The sequence below is a fragment of the Vulpes vulpes genome, chromosome 3, assembly GCF_048418805.1.
Source record: "Vulpes vulpes isolate BD-2025 chromosome 3, VulVul3, whole genome shotgun sequence".
Classification (NCBI taxonomy): domain Eukaryota; kingdom Metazoa; phylum Chordata; class Mammalia; order Carnivora; family Canidae; genus Vulpes; species Vulpes vulpes.
Window position 1 is genome coordinate 94,391,040 of NC_132782.1, and position 23,359 is coordinate 94,414,398.

A 23,359-nucleotide genomic window follows, 5' to 3' on the forward strand; every position below is an offset into this window, starting at 1 on the left:
CCTCAGGAATCTCAATGAGAGGAACAATGACTCTGAGCCTGGAGCTTGGTGTATGAATGTATTTTAACCCACTAGATCCCACTGCAGCTCTGCAGGGCTGATTTACTGTCTTCATTTTACCACTCAGGAGCTGCAGACTCCTTGTTCAAGACCACACAGGGAGCCAGTGCCAGACCTGGGACTGTCATCAGTTCCACTGGGCTCCACAGATCTCGCCTTTCCACTGAGATGTCCTGCCTCAGGATTAAGAACAGTGGTAGTAGGAGAAACTCAGAAAGTTCATAAAAAGAAGGGAAAAGATCTGGCATAAGAGATTTCCAAAAATGTGGCCTTCCAGGGAAAAGATAGAGGGTCCTAAGGAGCTTCAACAATGAGATCCGCAAGTAGGTAGAAGGTCTGGCTTGATCAAGCCACTTGACCTCCTAGAGTCTTGACTTTGTTAAAGTTCATTCATTCATTCATTCATTCAGGGATTCATTCATGGAACATTTACTGAATACCTACCATGTCCAATGCCTTGGACTAAGCTTATGAAGATGAATTAATCCTTCTCTGTTCCCTTGAGGAATTTCACCCATGGAGGGATGTATTCCTGCAAATAACTCACTCTAGTACAATATTGTAAGTTCTAGCACAATGCCATAAGTTTTAGTACAATGTTATAAGTCCTAGTACAATGTCACAAGCTACAATCAAGACATATATCAGAGGAACTGAGTAAATAGAAACTAATCTGAAAATGAGGGAATCTAGGAAAGGTTTGTACAGGAGGACAGACATCTGAGTGGGGTTTTGAAGATTACATAGGAGTTTGTCGTATATACAAGGTGAGGGAAGGGCATATCTGGCAGAGGGATTGGTCTGAGGAAAAGTAGAGAGGAACCCATAGCTGTTGGATCTGGTTGGAACATGGGAGGTAGATGTGTAGGAAATGAGGTCAGAAAATTCAGGAGGGCCAAAGGATGAATAAACGTAAAGATAGGCTTTGGATATTAGCCTGGGCGCGAGGTGTAGCCTTTGAAGGAATTTAGTCCTGGGAGTGACAAGATCGAATTTGATATCTGCAAAGCTGGCCCTTGCCATGCTGTTGGAGGAGGGACTGGAGGATGACAGGCCTCAGGTGGGGTGGGGAGGACACAAAGGGGTCTGCTGAACCCATCAGGGGCAGTGAACATATGGACTTGAGTCAGGACAGTATTTGAGAAGCTGCACAATCCAAGATCTGGGATCTGAGAGGCCCTTCACAGCAGTCCCATCTCCTTGTATACCTCCAGAGACAGGGAACTCACTACCTTATGAGTACCAAGCCCTTTCTCAGTTACCCTGTAGCTCTGAGTTTCCTGGTGACCACTCTGAAAGTAGTGGTCCCTCACCTCCCCATTCTTAGCCATGGACTCCTGGACGGAAGAAATAGAACATCTAACTGAAGGAGGCTGTGAACATGGGGCAATTTTGGCAGATGCCAACTCAAGCTGGGGAAAAGAAATCAAAGACTTTATTATGCCCTCTAAATTCTACATCCTTCAGAATGAAACGCATAATCAAGAAACATCCAGGTCTCTGGACATCTAGACCAGAGGTCAGTAAACTTTTTCTCAAGGAGCCAGATAGTAAATATTTTGGGTTTTGCTGGCCATAGAGTCTCTACTGCGACTCCTCAGCTCAGCTCTTGCAGTGAAAGCAGCCACAGACAACACTTAAATGAAGGAGTTGGTTGTGTTCTAACAACTCTGAGTTTGTAAAAACATGGGGTGACTCCACGGCTATTGTTGACGTACCCCCGAGCCACAACGATATGCTCAGATGAAGAAACTGAGGCTTCGCTTTGAGAAACAAAGTGAAACAAAATGAAATCCTTTATTATCCTATAGTTCCTTGACAATTCATGCTCAGTAAACACTGGTTGAATTTTTATCTATACATGCCAAGTTCTTGGTGGTAATGAGCTTACTCTTAGAACTTGTATTCCTGGCCTTACAGGAATAAGTGTTGGTTGGTTTGACTTTTAGTAGTAAGTTGCCATGGACTTGAGCCCCAGTGAAGAAAGAAGGAGGGACACCTGAGTGGCTTGGTGGGTTAAGTGTCTGCCTTTGGCTCAGATCATGATCTCAGGGTCCTGGGATCGAGCCCTGCATCGTCAGGCCACCACTCTCAGTGGAGAGTCTGCTTCTCCCTCTCCCTCTGCTCTTCCTCGCTTTGTGGCCTTTTCTGTCTCTCTTTTTCTCTCAAATAAATAAATAAAATCTTTAAATGAAAGAAAGAAAGAGAAAAAGGAGAAAGGAAGGAAGAAAGGAAGAAGGAAGGAAGGAGATGTCTAGATATCTCATTTCTTCCACCAATATCCATAGTCTTCTGGGCCACATGGTTTGTTTTGGAGGATGGTTAAGGGATTTAGAACCTGTGGGGGATTTAGTAGATTTATCTTCCCTGGATACAAGCTCAGGGAAGAAAGCCAGTTTTGAGGCTCCAACTGGGTGGTGATACCACAACAGAGTGAAGTCAACGTAGGTAGCATTGCTGTATCCATTCCACACCAGGGTGTCAACAGTGGAAATGGGTCTCCCTAAAATGAGATGACCCATAGCCAGGAACCAGAAGCCCCTGGTCTGATGTAGCTGGCTTTGGATCCAGACAGACTCCTAGTTCTACTACTTTCCAGCCAAATCAACTGAAACAAGGGTCTCCAACCTTTGTCCCTCATTGTAAAATGGGGATAAGAATGCTTTCCTCTTAGGCATGTCTTGGGAATTAAAAGAAATCATGAGTGTAAAGCACCTTGCTTTGTGCTAGGTATTAGCAAGTGCTTCATTGTTAGGGATTATTTTGTATTGCTATGAAAAGGACGCACCCACAGTAATGGTTGCAGCACACTGACCTGGAGGTTGTGAGTTTGTTTTGTTATGTCGGGCCCCTCTTCCTATTAATGGGTGTGTATGAGGTCATGGTGGATGTATCAGTATGTAAGAGATCACATGTGCAGAAGTGCTTAGCATGACACCTGACACATAGTGTGTTCTCAGTTTTATTTATTTATTATTTGTTTATTTATATTATTTATTTATTTATTTATTTATTTATTTATTTATTTAGAGAGCATGAGTAGGGGCAAGGGCAGAGAGAGAGACAGAGAATCTCAAGCAGACTCTGCCCTGAGTGCAGAGACCAATGTGGGGCTTGATCTTATGATACTGAGATCATGACCTGAGCTAAAATCAAGAATCGGACGCTTAACTGACACTAACAGACACCCTTATAAGTTCTCAATTTTTAAGAATCTGAGGAATGAAAGGCCCCAAAATCCATGGTTGTAAATATGCCAGAGAGCAGCAGGACAGCATTGCTTGCTTGGGAGTAGCACAGGGCAGCGGATGCCCTGTTGCTCTCCGTCTTTCATACTTGGGGCAGAAATCAATAGTCTATTATTATAATCTTTCTGAGGCCTTGGTGGGACCACCATAGGCCACTCCTGGAAGATTTTGGAACATCTCCTCCCTATCTTCTCTTTTTCTTCCCTCCTTTCCTCCCTCCTTTCCCTCCCTCCATTCCTTTCTTCCTTCCTTCCTTCCTTCCTTCCTTCCTTCCTTCCTTCCGTCCTCCCTTTGGCTTCCGTTCATACATCAAAGCTTGCTCTGTGCTTCTGGGCCTTAAGCGTGCCAGGTACAGCCTGTGCTATAAAAGCAGCTCACTGAGTTTCTTTCCCTAAATAGCATCAACAACAGGTAGGGTTATAGCACCAGAATATAGGCCTTTGTCCTTGTCAACTCTGGGCTTTCCCAGCTCCAAGCTGGGGTCTTCCAAATGCTCAGCAAACCCCAGTTGTGCCTAGGGCAGCTGCATGGTGGTGGCTTAGCCCTGGTCATCCTGCTTCCTGAAGCCTGCCAACCTCCATCACGCCCCATATGAACTTCTTGCTCTATGATTCTCAACTCACATTAGAGCTGTCCCCCATTTCCCTATCATGTTAACTCAGTTTCTATGGCTGGCCTCGGTCCCTGACAAGCACAAGCCCTCTCTCCATGGGGTAGGAGGCCCTAATTTCCTATCTCGCTCCTCAACCACTTGCTTAGAAGCTCTGAAACCTAGAACCACAGCAGTGCTGATTGACCTCAGGCACCTTTACTGCCTGAGTCCTCCTGAAGTCTTACCTTATCTGAGCAGACCCTCTTGATGGCGTCATGTGTCCAAACTCTACATGGGTCCCTTGCCCCTGCTTTCCACAGGCAAGACAGCCATCCTGCCCTGGACCCTGTTCTCCTCTCTGCCAAGTCTTCTCCAAGACCAGGGGGCTCCTTCGGGTTGTCTCCTTCCTATCAGAGCAGAGGCTGCCAGGCTGGGGGTGGGCTGGGGGGGCGGGTCTCTGGGTCTGGTAGGAGACCAGGAGTGGATTGGAGGAGAAATCAGGAAAGCCTGGTCCCACAGAGATATATAAATCGCCTGGCTGCTGTGAAGCCTTTTAAATGTTTTGACAACCCTCGATCCATCAGAGCCTTTAATTGGGTTTTGACTGAGTTGTTCTATATGTAAATACCAGTTACTGGTGAGGTTGTTTATAGCCAAACTGTCTGTTTATGCAAATTGTGTCCCAGGATCACAGCGTTTTCATTGCAGGATAAAAACATTCCTTTTATTTAATGCCAAAATCGCTTCCTCCTTGGGCTGGGGCTGATTTTCCTCTTTGGCTTTTAAACACAGCACGGCAGTTTGGCGAGCCCGGAGGAGAGGCGGCTCCCATCCAGCTGGGACTGTGAGGTCTCTCGAGGGGGGGAGAGAGTGGCTGTTGGATCCACGGAGCATGCTCTCAGATGGCTCAGCCCAGCACCACCCCCACCCGGATAGATGGGGCGCTCATTGACTGTTGTAAAGCCGCCCCTTAGAATGATGTGGAATTTGCATTCTTGACACTGATCCTCTGCTCCACCCAGCATCTCCCAGGACTGTGTGACTCTTTTCAGGCTCCTGGCCACCATTCCCCCCACTCTTAGCAAACAAACCTTTCACCTGCTTTACTGGAGAAGATGACACAAATTACAGTCTGCAGGAGAAACTCCCCCATCTTCCTTTTTCTCCCCAGTAGAAACTCACACCTTCTTCTTCCTGCCTCCCTCCTCATTTCAGAGGAAGATGGTGCGAGGGGAATCCACCTGTCCCCCTGAGACCAGCCCCTCCTGCCCCCTCAGGGGTCTGGCTGGTAACTGTTCATTTCTCCTGCATATTTATCCTGCCTCTTGACCCTTTGTCATCACCATTTCAACATACCCAAGAATCTCTCCCACTTTGGAATAACAGCTTTATAACAACGATCCCCCAATGCCACACATTAGTCCTGTTCAGGGGTTCGTGAACATCACAGAGCAATTGACAAAGAATGAAGTGGTGGTGATCCCAGGAATCAAGACACTTTGAAACTTCCCTGGGTGATTCTATAACCAGCCAGGGTTCAAAATCTTTGCTATTGTCTTGTTGCTTCCCTTCCTGCCACAAAAATCTGTTTAAAATTAGCCCAAGATACTCTGTTTTTTTTTTTTTCATCTTTTCTCCTTAAAGCCCACCTTTCAAAGATTCTTTGTAGCACAAACATAAAAAATCCAACCTCCTCAAGATGTGTGTGGTTGTTACAGTAAACAACTCACAGGAAAAGGCCAGAGGATAAAGATAGAGGATGGGTGCTCTTTTAATGTAAGCAGAGACAAGATTTTCTACATGTGGGTGGATGAGCAGAGTGGGACGCAGGTGGAGGACTTCCCTGATTTTAAGTCCTAAGTCCCAACCTTGAATTTCCATGAAGGTCACACAAGTCTTCAAGAAGATCCCTTGTGCAGTTTTCCCTCCCAAGTCAAGTGGAGAGGCTGGTTATGCGCACGTCTGCTCACCAAGTGCCAGCAATGGATAATAACCCCTAAGAATTCTTGGGTTCTTCTTGGGTTCTTCCCTCCAGGATGGCTGAATCTCAAGGCAGTTGCCCAGGTGTCACCCCTTCCTTCTATCTGAGCAGGTCTGAGTTTAATGCCTGCTCAAAATCTGTTCCTGAAGCCTGGCTTCTACTTCTCCCTCCAGCGTCCTTTTCTGCCATCCCATACCTCACACCATATATTCCAGCCACACTGAAAGTCCCTGAAGGTGCATGAATATGTCCTGACTCTTGTCTCATTGCATTCACCTGTATGGTTCCTGATGCCTGGAGCCTGGTTGGTTCCTACTTATCCTTCAAGATTCACTCAGCATATATCCAAATTAATGACATGAATTTAAATAAGACAGATGATGCCGAGTTGCTGAAACAGTTTTTCATTAGCAATGTGAATATGGTATTGACAGTATTAGGGGAAGATCCTTTGAGTGTATTGTGTCAGCTTTATGATGGAAAATCTTTTTAAATTCTAACCACTGCAAAATTTTCTTATCTGCAGCATGATAGTTAAGACTATCGATTTTGGAAACCAGAAGGTATGGGTTGAAATCCTATTTCTACCATTGCCTAGCCATGAGCCCAGGCAAGTTATTCATATCTGTGCATCCTAGCTCTGCTACTATGATTAAATGAGCTCATGGAGGTAAACTCAGTAGAGTGTTTGATGCTTTCATTATTGTTATGCATGAAAGGAGACGTTACATGGCACAAAGTGTTTTATATTAAGTCAATCTCTGTCCAGTTTTCATTAGCCAGGACCAGTTAAGGAAACACAACTTGGAGCCATATTGATCCTTATATAAGCATCAACTCAGGCATTAAAAATTTATGACAGTACCCCTAGATAAGATGATTTTCTCTCAAGGGATCTTGTGTCTGCAGTTTTGCCTTGTCCTCACTAGACAGAACTACTGTTAGTTGAACTTGGGTAGATTTGGAGCATCAAGAAGCTGAGAAAGCTAAAGTTAATTGAATTTCTCCAAGAATAAGAGCCCACAGGCAAGTCTGCTTTTTATAAGATGAAATCACTCTTAAGAGTTACTTAAGTTAGTTGTTTATTAATGACTATTAATATGTCTTCACACATAACCAGACTGGGAAGTTCTCGCAGTAAGAAACTGTAAGAATGGTAAGAATCATGTCTCTTCCTTTCTGTTTCCCTACTGTTGAGTAGAAAGCCTGGCAACTCTTTGGCCTTGTGAGAAACTTGTGAAATGAATGATTAGATGAATGAATAAATGAATAATGGATGAATGAGTGTCAGATGAGCTCGTGGCTAAAGCTTTAACTTTTGCTCGAGGCAAATTAATTCCAAACATCGTACCTAGAGGTGTAGCAGGAATGCCCTCTCTGAAATGTCAGTCCTGTTTTGACCTCATCACTGCAGTGGAATTTATGGCTTTTGGAAGGTAAAATAAAATAACTATCATTGTTTATTTTCATTTAATGTCACTGTCTTGCGTATTTGTGTGTTTATGGGCTATTATCCATCCATTCACTAGGACGAAAAATCCCACAGGGTCAGGGATCTTGTTCACCACTGTGTTTAGTTCAGGGCCTAACACATTGTTGAGACGAGATACATCTTTGTTGAATGAGGACTTGGCCTTGCCTTGATAGTGGGCAGCCTACGGAGGGCTTGAACACTGAGCCCACTAACAAAATAAAGCACTGGGGAAAAAGGAATGTTTAGCACAAACAGCCTGACTGGGGCTGGGGCTGGGGCTGGGTCAGAGCAGCCTGAGACATCATCAGAGGAGAAGCCTTGCAAAAAGAAACCCTCTACAGATCTTCGTGTGCCTGTTCCTTGTCTGAAAGTCTTGGAGGAGGAGACAGCTGGTAAGCCCACTGAAAAAATCTGGTGTGTGGGTTGGCATCTAGCAAGGGCTCGTGACATTTGCAGTGTTAAAGGCAAATGATAGCAATGACAATAAGCAACTAGTGAATGTTTACTTAGGTCTGGCCATTATTCTAAGTGCCTGATTGTATTGATTACTGCTTCTTGGTGTTGACTTCTGAGGTGAATGCCATCATTAACCTCATTTTACAGATAAGAAAGCAGAGGTACATAAGCACGTAATAACTGATCTAGGGTCACAGAAATGGAAAAGTGAAGGCATAGGCTTCTGTCCCTGTGCTTTTAACCACTTGGTTCACCAACAGATGCCACATCCTCCCATCCCACCCCCATTTCCAGTCTTGTTCTACTTCCTTCATCTACCTCAGAGCCTCCTTTTTGTGTTTTGAACTCATCAAGTTTGTTCTTGCTTAAGGCTTTAGAAATTACTATTACCTCTGGCTTTACAATCTGTTATGTTTGACCTAGTAGTATTTTCATCATTAAGAGACTTCACATAGGGGCACCTGGGTGGTGCAGTCAGTCTGGCTCTTGGTTTCAGCTTAGATCGTGATCTCATGGTCCTGGGATCAAGCCCCAGTTTGGGCTCTGAGCTGAGTGTGGAGTCTGCTTCAGATTCTCTCTCTGCCTCTCCCATTTGAGCTGTATCTCTCTCTCTAAAATAAATAAGTAAAATCTTAGGAAAAAAGAGATTTCACAGAGAAAGCTGAGTACTCAGGTTAATTTATGTTTTTAAAAAACCACAAGATGTGGTAACATAGACCCTGCATTCCCATAAAACAAAAGTTGACTGATTCTGAGTCACGGTCAAGCTGCTCTGATCCAGCCACAGTTTTAAGGCCACTGAAGATGACACAAACACTTTCTACTTAGCCCCAGTCCCTACTCCTCCTAATTGCACCACACTCAGGCTCCTTTGCTAGTTTATGTTACTTGCCTGACTTCAGTTGGCATTTGATGTTGTGAGTTCTACTTTGCACCTAGCTCATCCACTGGGACCACAGACATGGAGAAGACAATTTCCCAAAGCTGCTGGTTTCATATAAGACTCTAGTATTTTTTTAATGTCCCTTGGGAGCTCAGCACAAATTACTTCAGAATCTTGTTAAAATTCAGATTCTGATTCAGCAGGTCTGGGGGAAGACCTGAGATTCTACATTTCTAACGACCTCCCAGGTGGTCCCAATGCTGCTGGAATACAAGAATTGAAAGAAATCTGTTACTTCTTCTTTTTTTTTTTTTTTTTGAAGATTTTATTTATTTATTCATGAGAGACCCTGGGATCACACCCTGAGTCAAAGGCAGACGCTCAAGACTGAGCCACCCAGGCATTCTATTTTTTTTTTTAAAGATTTTATTTATTTATTCATGAGAGACACACACAGAGAGAGGCAGAGGCATAGGCAGAGGGAGAAGCAGGCTCCCTGCATGTTTCTTCTTCTTTTTTTAACCCATTTAAAAAAGTTTTTAAAAATTCCTTGCTGCTTATTTTCTCTTTTTTGGTTGTGAAACATATTTTAACAAATAATTGTAATTGAAGATGCTCAGAAGTCTGGAGCTGAACGTTGCTGCAAGTGCCTTAGAGATTACCCTAATGCAACAGAGAAGGGCCCAGAGGCCCAGAGAGGGGATGTGATGTGCTCAAGGCCACACAGAAAATCAGTGGCAAAGTCAGGCTTGAGACCAGTTGCTTTGATTCTCTTCCCTACAAATCTTCGTACAGCAGCCTACAAACTGCAGGATCAGAGAGAAAGCCATGAGCAGCAAATCTGTCCCTGTAGTGGGTACAAAGCCCTTAGGACACTTTCATTAATATTGCACAGCAATTCCTGTGTGCCCACCCTCTTATTCATCAGGAGAGGCACAATTATCTCTGTGTTCAGGCTGGGGGCAAACCGTCCACGTAGGCTCATTAAGAAGTTATGTTTAAAAGCTGGACTAAAGCTTTAGGTCATTTATAATCTACTAAATATTTAAGTGTGTATGTCTTAAGGCATCTGGAAATTACAGGGATATTTCATGGTCTCATTTTGGGGCATATATCTGGTTGACTAGACATGGTCCTGGCTATGGGTGGATCTGTTTTGCTTGGGAAAAACTGGGGATAAATAAAAAGCTAGAAAATCCAATAACTGAAATACCGAGTGGCAGAAGGCAGTGTTGGGTGGAAATGCACCTGATATGCCAGCACCAGTAGTCCTGTGGAAAGGCAAAGCTGAGGGAGTAGGTGGGGCTGAGGTCAGATCTGAGGATGGAGACAGAAATGGTGGGCGTGCGTATTACATGCACAGCTAAGACACACTTTAGGGTGCACGGGGCAGAGGATCTAAAGTGGGCTGGGTCAAGTGCCAGGGAAAATGGATTAGTCCCATGAGTATCAGTCTTTTTCTTTGCTTTTAAAAAAAATCTTCTTTTTTTTTTTTTTAAAAAAAGATTTTATTTATTTATTTGCGAGAGAGAGAGAGAGAGAGAGAGAGAGAGAGAGAGCATGAGTGAGAGGCAGAGGCAAAGGGAGAAGGAGAAGCAGACTCCCCACTGAGCAGGGAGCCCAATAAGGGGCTCCATCCCAGGACCCTTGAAATCATGACCTGAGCCGAAGGCAGCCGCTTCACCGATGGAGCCACTCAGGTGCTGCAAAAAGAATCTTGATTTACATAATACCCATATGGTTACAAGAAGACAACAAAATAACTCGGACCATAAAAGAAGTAATATGGTGAAAATAATTCTCCCCCTCACCCCAGTCTAACCTCCAGTCTCCAAGTCTGCCAGTTTCCGTTTCCAGAGGCAACAGCCATGTCCAGTTTTTTATGTACCTCTTGGGACACATTACACATGCACATTTATTTTTACACCGATGGGAGGATATTATAAACTCTGTTCTACACCCTTTTTTCTGTATATCAATATATCATACATCTTGAATATCATTCCATATCAGTACATAGCCATCTCCCTTATTATTTAATCAGCTACATGGTGTTCTATTAAAATGTAGCACTGTAATTTATTTAACCTGTCCTTTATGGATGGATTGCCATGTTATTTCTAGTCTTTTGCTACCACAAACAATTCTGCAAAGAATATCTCGGTACGACTGTCTCTACATCATGCGTGAATATATCCGTAGGATGACTCTTAGAAGTGAAACAACCGGGTTAAGTGTGTGTCTATATTGCTCATTTTGATAGGTTTTCTCAAAATTGCCCTTCAGAGAGATTGCACCACATTTATACTCTCACCAGGAACATATGCTGGTGCATTTTCTCACACCCTCGCAATCTATTGAGGTATAATTCACCAACAGTAATGTGCACAGACCTTAACGTACAGTGCAATTGGTTTTGACAGACGCATAAACCCATGGAACCTACACCCCAATGAAGACTGAGAATCATTCCATCACTTCTGAAGGCTTTCTCATGCCCCTTTCCTGTCTCTCTTGGTTCCTGCTCCAAGAAGCTGGGCTCTAATTTTTATCACAATAGATTTTGTTCTTTAATTTCATTTAAATGGAACTATATTGTGTGTCCTCTCTTGTGTCTGACTTCTTTTGACTGATAAAGGATCTGTGAGATTCATACATGCTATTATGGTATCCATCCATTTTCATTGCTAAGTAGTATTCCATCGTGTGACCATACTGAGATTTGTTGATCCATTCTCCTCTTGATGGATGTTTGGGTTGTTTTCCAGTTTGGGCTGTTATAAATAAAGCTGCCAATAACATTCTTGAACAACTCTTTGTGTGGATGTATGTTTTCATTTCTCTTGGATACATGTTTGGTATCCAATAAAATTGCTGCATCATAGGGAAAGTGTATATTTAGCTATTTAAGATACCACAAAACTGTTTTTCTTTTTTTTTAATTTTTTTAAATTTATTTATGATAGTCACACAGAGAGAGAGAGAGAGAGAGGCAGAGACACAGGCAGAGGGAGAAGCAGGCTCCATGCACTGGGAGCCCAACGTGGGATTCGATCCCGGGTCTCCAGGATCGCGCCCTGGGCCAAAGGCAGGCGCCAAACCGCTGTGCCACCCAGGGATCCCCCAAAACTGTTTTTCAAAGCAGCTGTACCATTTACACTCCAGCAGCAATGCATGAGAGTTCTGGTTGCTGCACTTTCTCCCTGATAGTCGGTATTGCAGATCTTTTACATTTTGATCATTCATTGGGTATGAAGTTTTATCTCACTATTTTAATGAGTGTTTGATATGTTTTCATGAGTCCAAATATGTGTTTCAATGAGTTTCCAATAGGGCATATTTTCATGTGCTAATCAGCCATTCATATATCTTCTTTGTAAAATACCTCTTCAGGTCTAGAGAATTTTTACAGGGTTGTTTGTCTTTTATAATTGATTTGTATTCTTCTTATAAAGAAGTTCTTTATATATTATAGATACTATTCTTTTGTCAGATACATATTTTCTTCCAGTCTGTGCCTTAACTCTTTTGAAATAATGTAACCTGATGAGAAAAATTCAAAAATATTGATAAGTTACAGTTTATTTTCTTTAATGGCTAGCACTTTTGCTTTCCCAAAAAAATCATTGCCAGAGTTATTCTCCTTATTGCCAGAAGTTATTCTCCTATGTTTTTAATAGTTTTAGCTTTTAAAAAGTTTAGTCTGTGATCCATCTTGAGTCAATTTTTTATATATGGTATGAGGCTGAGATCAAGGTTCATTTTTTCCCTATATGTTTATTCATTTGTGCCAGTGCTATCTGTTAAAAAGTATTTTCTTGGGGCATCCCAGGTGGCTCAGCGGTTTGGCGCTGCCTTCAGCCCTGGGCATGATCCTGGAGACCTGGGATCGAGTCCCACATCGGGCTCCCTGCGTGAAGCCTGCTTCTCCCTCTTCCTGTGTCTCTGCCTCTCCCTCTGCATCTCTCTGTGTCTCTCATGGATAAATAAATAAAATCTTAAAAAAAAGTATTTTCTTTCCACTATTGATTGCTTATTCACGTCAGTTAAAAAAAATCAACTAAGTGTGGGGCTTTTTCTGACTTTGCTCAGTGGTCCTTATGTCAATATCATACTCTCTTGATTACAGTAGTTTTATTATAAGTTTTGAAATCAAGTTGCAGGAGTCTTCCAAATTTGTTCTGTTTTGAGATTGTTTTGCCTATACTGGATCCCTCATTTATACATACATCTCCAGATCAGCTTGTTAACTTCTACAATTTCTGAAAAATAGTATCTTCTTTTAAAAAATAAATTTCAGAAAACATTAGATGACATTCAGCATACTTTCACATATTTAAAATCCATTTAGATTTCTTTTTCTGGGAACTGTCCTCATTAGTTTATATTTCTGCTGGACTCTTGAACAATTTTGTTTAAATAAGACTCATCTATGCTTTCTCTCTGTCTAACTCTCTGTCTCTCACTGTTCCCATGAGTGATCATTTATAGTATATTGGCTTCCTCGAAGGCATTAATCTGTATTGGAAAACAGTTTTGAAATCACACCAACCAATTACTACTCATTGCTCCTGCCTTTGAGGTTACCATGTGTCAGGCATGGAGGTAGATATTTTGCATACTTCATTATTCAAGAAGCAGAATTGTGTACTGATGCCTAGGGTTCTAATACAAGACTCACATTTTCTTGGCTAAGGGCCTTTGAGCGAGTTTTCTAATTTCTTTCTTTCTTTCTAAGAAGATTTTATTTATTTATTTATTTATTTATTTATTTATTTATTTGAGAGAGAAAATGAGCACTGGAGCTGGGGGTGAAGCAGAGGGAAAGGCAGAGGGAGAGCATCTGAAGCAGACTTCGTGCTGAGCATAGAGCCTGATGATCCCACTACCCTGGGATCCTGACCTGAGCTGAAATCTAGAGTCAGATGCTTAACTGACTGAACCACCCAGGCACCCCTCTAATTTCTTTTTCCTTCAGTTTTCCCATTGATACACTGAAGGTAATAAAAATAGTGCTTAATCCATGACATTGTCCTGAAAATTAAGGTTACCAATGCCTGTAAAACATATTGCAGGGCCTGATACTTACACAATGGGTGCCACATAAGTGCTTCAAAAAAAATAGCTAATGCTCTTAATAACCCTGTGATAAATGAATTATCCTTGTTTCATGGGTGAAAATACTGAGGCCCGGTCCTCAGTTAAGCAATTTTCCTTTGCTGGTAATTAACTCGATCAGAGTTTGAATTTTATTCCAGAGATTTTACATGGATCCAGTGAACTCTTTTCCTTGTGAAATAGTATCTCATTACAGATTTGAGGAAACTGAGGTAAAGAGAGAATTAAGTGACCCAGGGCAGGGTCCACAAGGGTCTTAATTTTGCTCTTAATCAAGATTTCAATCATTCCTCCTTACATCATAGCTTATGCTCTGCACCTTACCTTACACTTCTCCTAATGCTACCCTACTTCTCCCTGGTTAAAATCTGCCTCTGGGGGATCCCTGGGTGGCGCAGCGGTTTGGCGCCTGCCTTTGGCCCAGGGCGCGATCCTGGAGACCCGGGATCGAATCCCACGTCGGGCTCCCGGTGCATGGAGCCTGCTTCTCCCTCTGCCTATGTCTCTGCCTCTCTCTCTTTCTCTCTCTCTCTCTTTCTCTGTGACTATCATAAATAAATTAAAAAAAAAAAAATCTGCCTCTGCTCTTTCCAGCTGTGTGACCTTGGATGTTTTCTAATGTTTTCAACCTTCCATGTCACGTCTAAAAAATGGCACAATTAAAATATTATAGATAAAAAATTTGGAAATAAATAAAGATCACCCAAATGAGAACAGAGCTTGTTGTAGCAAGGGAACATAGGCAGCATCCACCACTCCTATTTGCCAGAGACTCAAAGGCTTTCCAGGGGCGGGAAAGCTTCCTCATGAAAGAGGCTTCAGTATGACCCATTTGGAGGTTGTTGGCATGGGGAACCTGGTGCTGAGAAAACTAGAAGTGTCTTAATGTTCTTGCCTTGGGAGAAGCATGTTTGGCTTTCTCTGGTTGGTTCTGACTAGAAGCTGTGGAAAGAAAAAAAGAAAGAAAAAGAAAAGAAAAGAGAGAAAAGAAAAGAAATTGGCAGTTGTTAGCTATGTCCTGACTATTCTAGGCTGACTGTTCCAGAGATTGTGAGTCAGGGTTTTACTGTCTTCTGTGATCTGACCATTGTCTGTGTTTCTATTAGCCTCTCAATGTTAAGTGACTTATGCATCCATTAAGATGAATTTTAACAGCACAACTCCTAGCATATTGTAGGTGCCCAGAAAATGTGATTGAATCATTCTGATTTGCCCCTTTGGAATGATTCTCATGCTGCCTAAATAAAGGGACCTTCCCCTTGAGTTGTGATCATGCTCCCTGGGATGGTGTGGATGGTACCGCCTGCTAGGGATCACCACACCTGGCTCTAGTGATCCTTCCAGCAAGACTGGGCCCTAGCAAAGCTTTCTCTGAAGCTGCAATTCTCCATCCCAGCCACATGTTAAAACCGCTTGGGGACTCATAAAAAAATAGTGATGCCTGATGCTGAGCCATTTGCTCTAGAGTAGAGATTGGGCGTGTTTTTAAGTTTTTGAGATTTTAATGTGCAGCTGGAATACTGCACATTAGTTTCTTTATTTTTTTCTCCAACACTCACCTCTTACACTTTATTGCATGCCCAAGCCAATGCTAAGCTCAGAGATAAGACAAGATCATCCATTGATTTATTCATTCAGCTATCAGAACACAGAACCTGCAGGGTGCTCAGAGCTCTACTGGGAGCAGTATGAGTGGTGAACTCTCCCTTTCAATCCATACGCTGGCTAAGAGCGTACAGGCTTTGGGGTCAGACAGTCATGGGTTCCAATATAAATCTACCTTCTCCCTCATCTGTGATATTGAACAAATATTTCTGACTTACTCCCTACACAGACCTAGATAAGGCTCACATTTCCTGCAGGCTCAGTTTTCTTGCCTATAAAATGGAGCTATTATTAGTTGGGGTTTTGTCAGCAACGCAGGAATCACACTAGGTATCTCAGATTTAATACAGGCAGTTGGTAACTCAGGTGTTAGGAACCTGAAAACAGAAAGGGAAGGTCAAAGCTTCCTAAATATTGGAAATGCAGGAAGCAGCAACTATTCCCTAGTGCTGGGGACTGAAAGAGAAGAGGTAACGTTACTGAACGTAGGAACTCCTAAGAGGATCCCTTGTAGGTGGGCACGTGGCTGGAAAAGAAGTCCTGCACAGATGGTTCTCACATTTCAGGGGACACCAGTTGGCTGGTGTTATATCTCTGGGGGCACTGAGTGACCAGTGCTGGGAGTGGCTAGATCTTCAGCTATCTTCTGCTGTTCGAGGGATATTACAGAAGCTAGACAAGAGTGAGCCCCTTCTCTCTTCCTGTCAATCTTCTAGCAGTTTCTCCTTCTGGAAAAAACCCAACAGAAATCCAGGCATCAAGGCATTCTGGGAAACATAGTGTGCAAACATCTAGCCCCCTAATCACAGAGTAAAACAGAGGTTGGCAAAGTAGGGGTCATCGGCCAAAGCTGGCCTGCTGCTTCTTTGTGTGTGGCCCATGATTTAAGAATGGTTTTTACATTTTTCAATGGTTGAAGAAAAATCAAAAGAAAAGAATATTTCATGACATGTGAAAAGCGTATGAAATCTAAATTTCAGTGTCCATAAATTTCAGGCACATTCACTGGTTTTCATGTTGTCAATGGTTGCTTTTGTGCTACAGCAGCAGAGTTCAGTAGTTGTGACAGGGATTTTAAGGGCCATCAAACCTAAAATATTTATGATCCTGGCCCTTTATACAAAATGTGTGCCACCCACTGCAGTGTGGCCTAGAGATCGATGGGGGGCTGAGAGACAATGAGTCCTTGCAGAGCAAAAATAAGGAATGAAGGAATCATGTGTATAAAAGTGCTTATTACAGTGTTTAGAATGTAACGACTTTATTCTAACCATTTAATCATCACTACTCTGGACTGTGTGTCAGACACTAAGCTAGATGTTGGGGTGCCAGAGATGCATAAGGCCTAGTTGTGACTTCCAGGAGATCTCAGCTTGGCAGTGGTGACAGGTAAGAAAGAGACAAAGCAATCTGACAAATGCATTATTAATGTGCTACTCTTTGCCTTTGCTGAGGGAGTCTGCAGGAGAGGGGCTACAGAAGAAAGGCCACAGGTACTTCCTATGCCAGAGCTCAGGAATGCTCCCACTCTCCCCTCCAAAGTACTGCTGGTGTCATTATTTGCCTGGGATTCTTTCTTTCCACCACGTTGGGAAGACCCATGCCTTATCTCCAGATTCTAGGCTAATGCATAGATGATAGTAGACATTGATACATGTTTGTTGGATGCCTGAATGGACCAAATGTGATTAAGTAATATGACATTCAGAAGACACCTTCTCATCTAGTCTAATCTCTTCAAATGGAAAAATTACTTCAAAGAGCTTAACCAACTTACCCTCTGGATGGTTGGATTAGAGAAAACCCTACCCTTCTCAGGGGAAGAGATAGCCTCATGCCAGAGACAGCACATGGCTTGGTGGGCAGAGCTCAGGCCAGAATTTCAGTCCCTGCTCACTTACCTTCCATTAGGAGCCTTGTGCAGTACACAACCTGTGTAACCTTAGAGGGTGGCCCCAACGTGCCTGTCTGATCTTTCTCCAATGTTTGCCTGTCGGCACCCATATGTCTCTACCTTCAACTTTTCTACCTTTTCAAAACATCCCCTGGGTTTTAGCTGGGTGAGGGAGATGATGTATTTACATCTTCGTGTTTGAAAAAGATCCGTTGGTGAAAGAGATTCTAAATCTCTCTGCGATTGGGCCACACTAATCACTTCCTGTTCCTGGGGCCGGCGGCTGGCATTGCTCTAAGTAGCCGGCTGTCGCGGCCTTGCATACATATTCCTGTTGTCAGCATTAATAAGGTACAATTGCCTGGGGCCTTGTTACCCACCAATTAAACTTTGGATTTTATTGTGCAACCTCAAGGATGCTTTATGGTATCAGAAGCGTTTGGCAGTTAAATACGGCTAATATTCATAGCTCCCACATGGGCGCTTCACATCCTGCTCCATTCACAGCATGATTAAGGAATTAATTGATTTGGATGAGATTGGCACATGCTCTTGACAATAAACTGACGACTCCTTTATTAAGCCGTGGATACAGTGGGCTTGCCGCTGCACTTGGGGCTGGTTAGCCATAACTCACCACTGGGCATTTGGGACCAGGCCCAGAGCACAGTGACACTTGGCTCTGGCCAGAGAAATCTCTAGATTTTCAAAGAGGTGTCAGAGCGCACCTGTCTTGCCTTCCAATACTCTTCTCCCTCCCTCCCTCTGTCCTCTCCTTTTCATCCCTCTTCCCCTCTAATTGATTTCTTCCCCCTTTCCAACTCTCTAACTAACATGCTCCCTCTCACCATCCTTTCTACCCTTCCATCCATACTTTTTTTACCTCCCTCATCTTTCATCCCTGAAATCTTATTTAAAACACTCATTTGCATTCTCTGCCTTCACCTGCCAACAATCCCTTACATCACACCGGTCTGCACTGCTTTCCTGGTATAGAACAGAGCCTGTAACGGGCTCAGGACTCATGGATGCAGGGCCTGGGTAGGAAAGAAATTCCAGATTCCATGGGCCTGCGGTTTGTGGCAAAAATCTTAGATACCATTTCCTGCAAGTTTTTTATGTACAAGGCACTGCACTAAATGTTCTATGTGATTTATATGTCACTGGATCTAGTGGACAAACAAAGGCTCAAAGAGGTTGTCTGTCTTGCCCTAGAGGACTCAACAAATAAGTGACATAGGGGAGGAATTCAAACGCAGGCAGGCTTTCTTTCATTCTTTTTTAAATATTTTATTATTTATTTAATTCATTTGAGAGAGAGAAAGCAAGCAGGGGGAAGGAGGAAGGGAGGGAGTGGGAGGGAGGGAGAGAGAGAGAGAGAGAGAATCTCAAGAAGACTCTGTGCAGAGTGTAGAGGCCAGTATGAGGCTCGATTCCATGACCCTGAGATCATGACCTGAGCCGAAATCAAGAGTCAGATGCTCAACTGACTCATCTAGGCTCCCCAACAGGCAGACTTTCTGAAATCCCACCCGCTATTCATCAACCCGGTGTTCTGTTTGCCATGTGGACGTTCATATAACTCATGCACTCTCAGTCTACACCTGTGGCTCCTGATCAAGGCACTGCTGGCCCTGGGTCAAGCTCATTACCTATTGCATTGTCTTCCAGTGTCCATTAGCAGCCTCTTCTAGCCTCTCTTGCTTCTATGTGGGATAGTTCTGCTTGGCAAAAGGTAAGTAGAAATAATGTGTGTGGAGTCTCGGCTAAGGTGGCTGAGAAGTGGATGCAGATTTCCTCTTTCTGTTTACCCTTCTCCCTATGTACAGAGGAACTCTTATTATCTAGGGGGTTGCAGAAGTACAAGAAGTTTGTTTGGAAGAGAACTTCCCACTATCCTGGACAACCTATGTGGAAATAGCATGTGAGCAAATTATCTTTCATGAAGCTTCTAAAATTTTGGATTTATTTGTTATAGCACCTGGAATTCCCTGGACAAATATAGTTTGTGAAATCTGCGTAAGAAGATAGGATTCTAGGCACAGAGCCCCAGGCAATGCCTCGTTCATGACACAGGACCACTCCCAGATCAGACAACAAGGACACTAGTGATGACCATGGTGAAATTCAGTTAGAGGCAGACCTTCCCATTCCTGTCCTCATGCATATCACTTTATCCAAGAATGACTTTCTTTCTTTCTTTCTTTCTTTCTTTCTTTCTTTCTTTCTTTCTTCCTTTCTTTCTTTCTTTTTTAAAAATAGATTTTATTTATTTATTCACGAGAGACACACACAGAGAGAGGCAGAGACATAGGTAAAGGAGAAGCAGGTTCCCCACAGGGAGCCCGATATGGGACTCGATCCCGGATTCCGGGATCACACCCTGAGATAAACACAGACGTCCAACCACTGACCCACCCAGGCATCCCCAAGAATGACTTTAGACCAAGCAAGAGATGCTGTAATTATTGAGATGGGCCTTCTTTCCAGGGAGAGAAGAGTCACAGGTTGCCTTGAGCAAAATGAGGTGATATTCCTTTCCTTTCTGAGTTTATGGACTGAGATTAATACCTATTGTATTAAAAGACAAACCGGGTCGTGTTACTCCTCCACTTACAACCAGTGACTTCTCAGCTCACTCCTAGTAAGATCCAGAATCCTCACTCTGGGGAAGTCCATCATCTGTTGCTTCTCTGCTCTCTTCTTCCATTATTCTTGCTCTTACTTACTTACTTACTTACTGAGGGGGACCGTCAAGTGTCCCCCTCAGTGCCCGTCACCCATTCACTCCCACCCCCCGCCCTCCTCCCCTTCTACCACCCCTAGTTTGTTTCCCAGAGTTAGGAGTCTTTATGTTCTGTCTCCCTTTCTGATATTTCCCACACATTTCTTCTCCCTTCCCTTATATTCCCTTTCACTATTATTTATATTCCCCAAGTGAATGAGAACATACACTGTTTGTCCTTCTCCGATTGACTGACTTACTTCACTCAGCATAATACCCTCCAGTTCCATCCACGCTGAAGCAAATGGTGGGTGTTTGTCGTTTCTAATGGCTGAGTAATATTCCATAGTATCTCTGCTTATAACACACCTCCCATAGCCATCCTCATGGCTTTTTCTCAGTTTAGGTCTTCTTAAAGTCCATGTCTCCTTCTATGTCCATGACAGTTTTATCAGTCTGTAGTTCTCTTTTCTTATAATGCCTCTGTCTTCTTTGGGTATTAGGGTAATCCCAGCCTCATACAATGAGTTGGGAAGCATTCCCTTAGCCTTTATCTTCTGGAAGAGATTGTAAAGAATTGGTGTCATATCTTCCTTAAATGTTTGGTAGGACTCAACAGTGAACCCCCTGGGGGCTGGTGCTTTCTGTTTTGGAAGATTATTCATTATTGATTCCACTTCTTTAAACTTAAGATAAAAGTTTATTTAGATGATCTCTATCTTCTTTTTTAAAAATTTTTTTATTGGAGTTCAATTTGCCAACATATAGCATAACACCCAGTGCTCATCCCGCCAAGTGCCCCCCCTCAGTGCTCATCATCCAGTCACCCCAACCCCCCTCCTACCTTCCCTTCCACTACCCCTTGTTCATTTCCCAGAGTTAGGTGTCTCTCATGTTTGTCACCCTCACTGATATTATATTTGTCTGTTAAAGCCCTTAGTTTATTCATCATAATTTTTAAAAATTCATCATAGTTTTAAAAAAATCGCTGGTCTGATCATTCCAACATTCTTGTCATATCAGATTCTAGTTCTGATTTTATCTGGACTCTTCAATTTTGTTTTTTACCTTTTAGTATGCCTTGTAATTTTTTGTTTAAAGGCGGATATGATGCACCAGGGAAAAGGAATGTCAGCAATAGGCCTTTAGTGATGTAGTGCTAAGGCATGGAAGGAAGGGAAGCATTCTGTGGTGCTGTGATTAGATCTTAGTCTTCTGGTGAGCCTGTGTCCCTGAAATGTGAACTTCATCAGTGCTTCTCAATAGTTTTTTCCCTTGGGTGGAACAGAGCTGGTAAAGGGGACTGGAATTGGGTACTTCCCTTCTCTAAGTGGGTTTGGGTCTGATGGAACCACAGCAGATTGGGCTCTAGCAACATAGCTTCTCTTGAGGGCAGGCCCTGTTAAGAAGAACAGAATGTCGGGGAACCTGGGTGGCTTAGTGATTGAGTGTCTGCCTTTGGCTCAGGTTGTTTTCCCCTGGTCCTGGGATCAAGTCCCACATCAGGCTCACTGCAGGGAGTCTACTTCTCCCTCTGCCTGTGTCTCTGCCTCTCTCTCAGTGTCTCTCATGAATAAATAAATTAAACTTTAAAAAAGAAGAAGAAGAAGAAGAAGAACAACAACAACAACAGAATGTGGTGATGTCAGAATGGTTTCTTTTCCTTTCACCCTACCAGAAGTATAAAGGGATTTCCCCTGCTCCATATTCTGCAAGAACTAGATTGGGCTTCTGTTAGGTAAAACTCACAGAGGTGTGCCCTTCCTCCCAGCCTAATGATGGGGCCTCGCTGCAGTTTTCTTCTGATTGTCCACACCGAGCTTCCAGCAACTTGTTAGCTGCAGTTCAGATTTCCCTACCCCAACACTGGTTCCTGTGCAGATTCATGGAGGTTGCTGCCCATGGGTTTCTGCTGGTGAGTTGGGATTCCCTGTATATGCCTGTCTATCTCTCTGATTTTAAAGGCAACTACTTACCTTGTGACTTCACTTCTTTGAAGTATCTAAGAAGAATTGTGGGTTTTTCAGTATGCTCAGCCTCTTACTTGTTGTTGGGACTGAGTGATAGTCTCTAAGTTCCTTACATGCCCAGCCAGAAATCAAAAGTTCATATTGTTTTTTTTGAAAAGAAAAAAAATAGAATTGGTTGCCAATATTTAAAAATTAAATGATTCCACTTTAAATAAAAAGTTCTATTCATTTATGGCTTTTCCAGCATAAATGGACAACACTGACCTCCATTCCTACTTAGTTTGAATTGAATAGGAGGTGCTTATCTTGGTTTAGTTCTCTGGTTCTCTGTGATCTATTCCCAGCACAGTTCATCCAGTTAATTTTTCTCACTATAGCCCTAGAGTCATTTGAGTTTGTGATCCTGACTTTATATTTTAACATTATCCCAGATCTCCCCTCCCTGACCCTGCCTGGGTGTATTGTTTTGTATTTGGTGTCAGATGGACTCCTAGTTCCTAACCACATCCTGATAGATGTAGCGCACAATCTCTCTCGTCCATATCTGGTCTCTTTGATCTCACTTGCTAAGCTAAAAACATCAGACTGTGCTTCTCCAGTTCATCTCAACCAGGTGACTGGGCATATCAGAAGGTTCTCACATCAGGACATCTCTATGCTTCTGGCCCCTTTACTTCTTCCTGTCTCTCTCCTGAGCAAGGTCCTGGGGCGAAGGGTGGAGGGTACCAATGACACACAGAGCATCCCTGAGACTACAGTGATCTGCTGGCTCCCTACCCCTGTGAACCTCTAACCTGCACAGCTACAATCACTTAGCCCCCAGCAGCAGCCTCTGCCCCTCTGTGATTCAGAGCTTGAAGCAAGCCATGCTCAGTGAATTATTAGGAGCTCTTGGCAAAAAGCTCTGGGCCCCGCATGGATAATCTCAACAGGACTGCATCATAGCACAGAATCTGCTGGTTACTCTGAAGTCAGTGCCATTCCTTGGATATACTTTTTGGGAACATTGGAGCATCATACTGAAAGCTGATAAAAGCAGAAGCAAATGGAAACAAGGAGTGATAAATCAGGTGAGTGGCTCATTTTCTCCAGATGGAGGAAAGGGGTGTGAGGCTCCAGTGCACTCAGACAGAAAGGGACTAAAGGAGCTGGGCGGCCCCTCCCATCCTTTTCCATCATGAAAGGCGGAAATGACAGCTACTGGCCAAGTGATGGTGGCTAACAGAACAATCCTAAGAGAGGACTGGGGAGAGGGTTAATTATTGCCTGCTAGCGCCAGCTTTTGAATAAGAAGGACAGTCACTCATCACCACTTCCTCCACTCCATGTCACTCTTTTTATCAAGAAACTGAT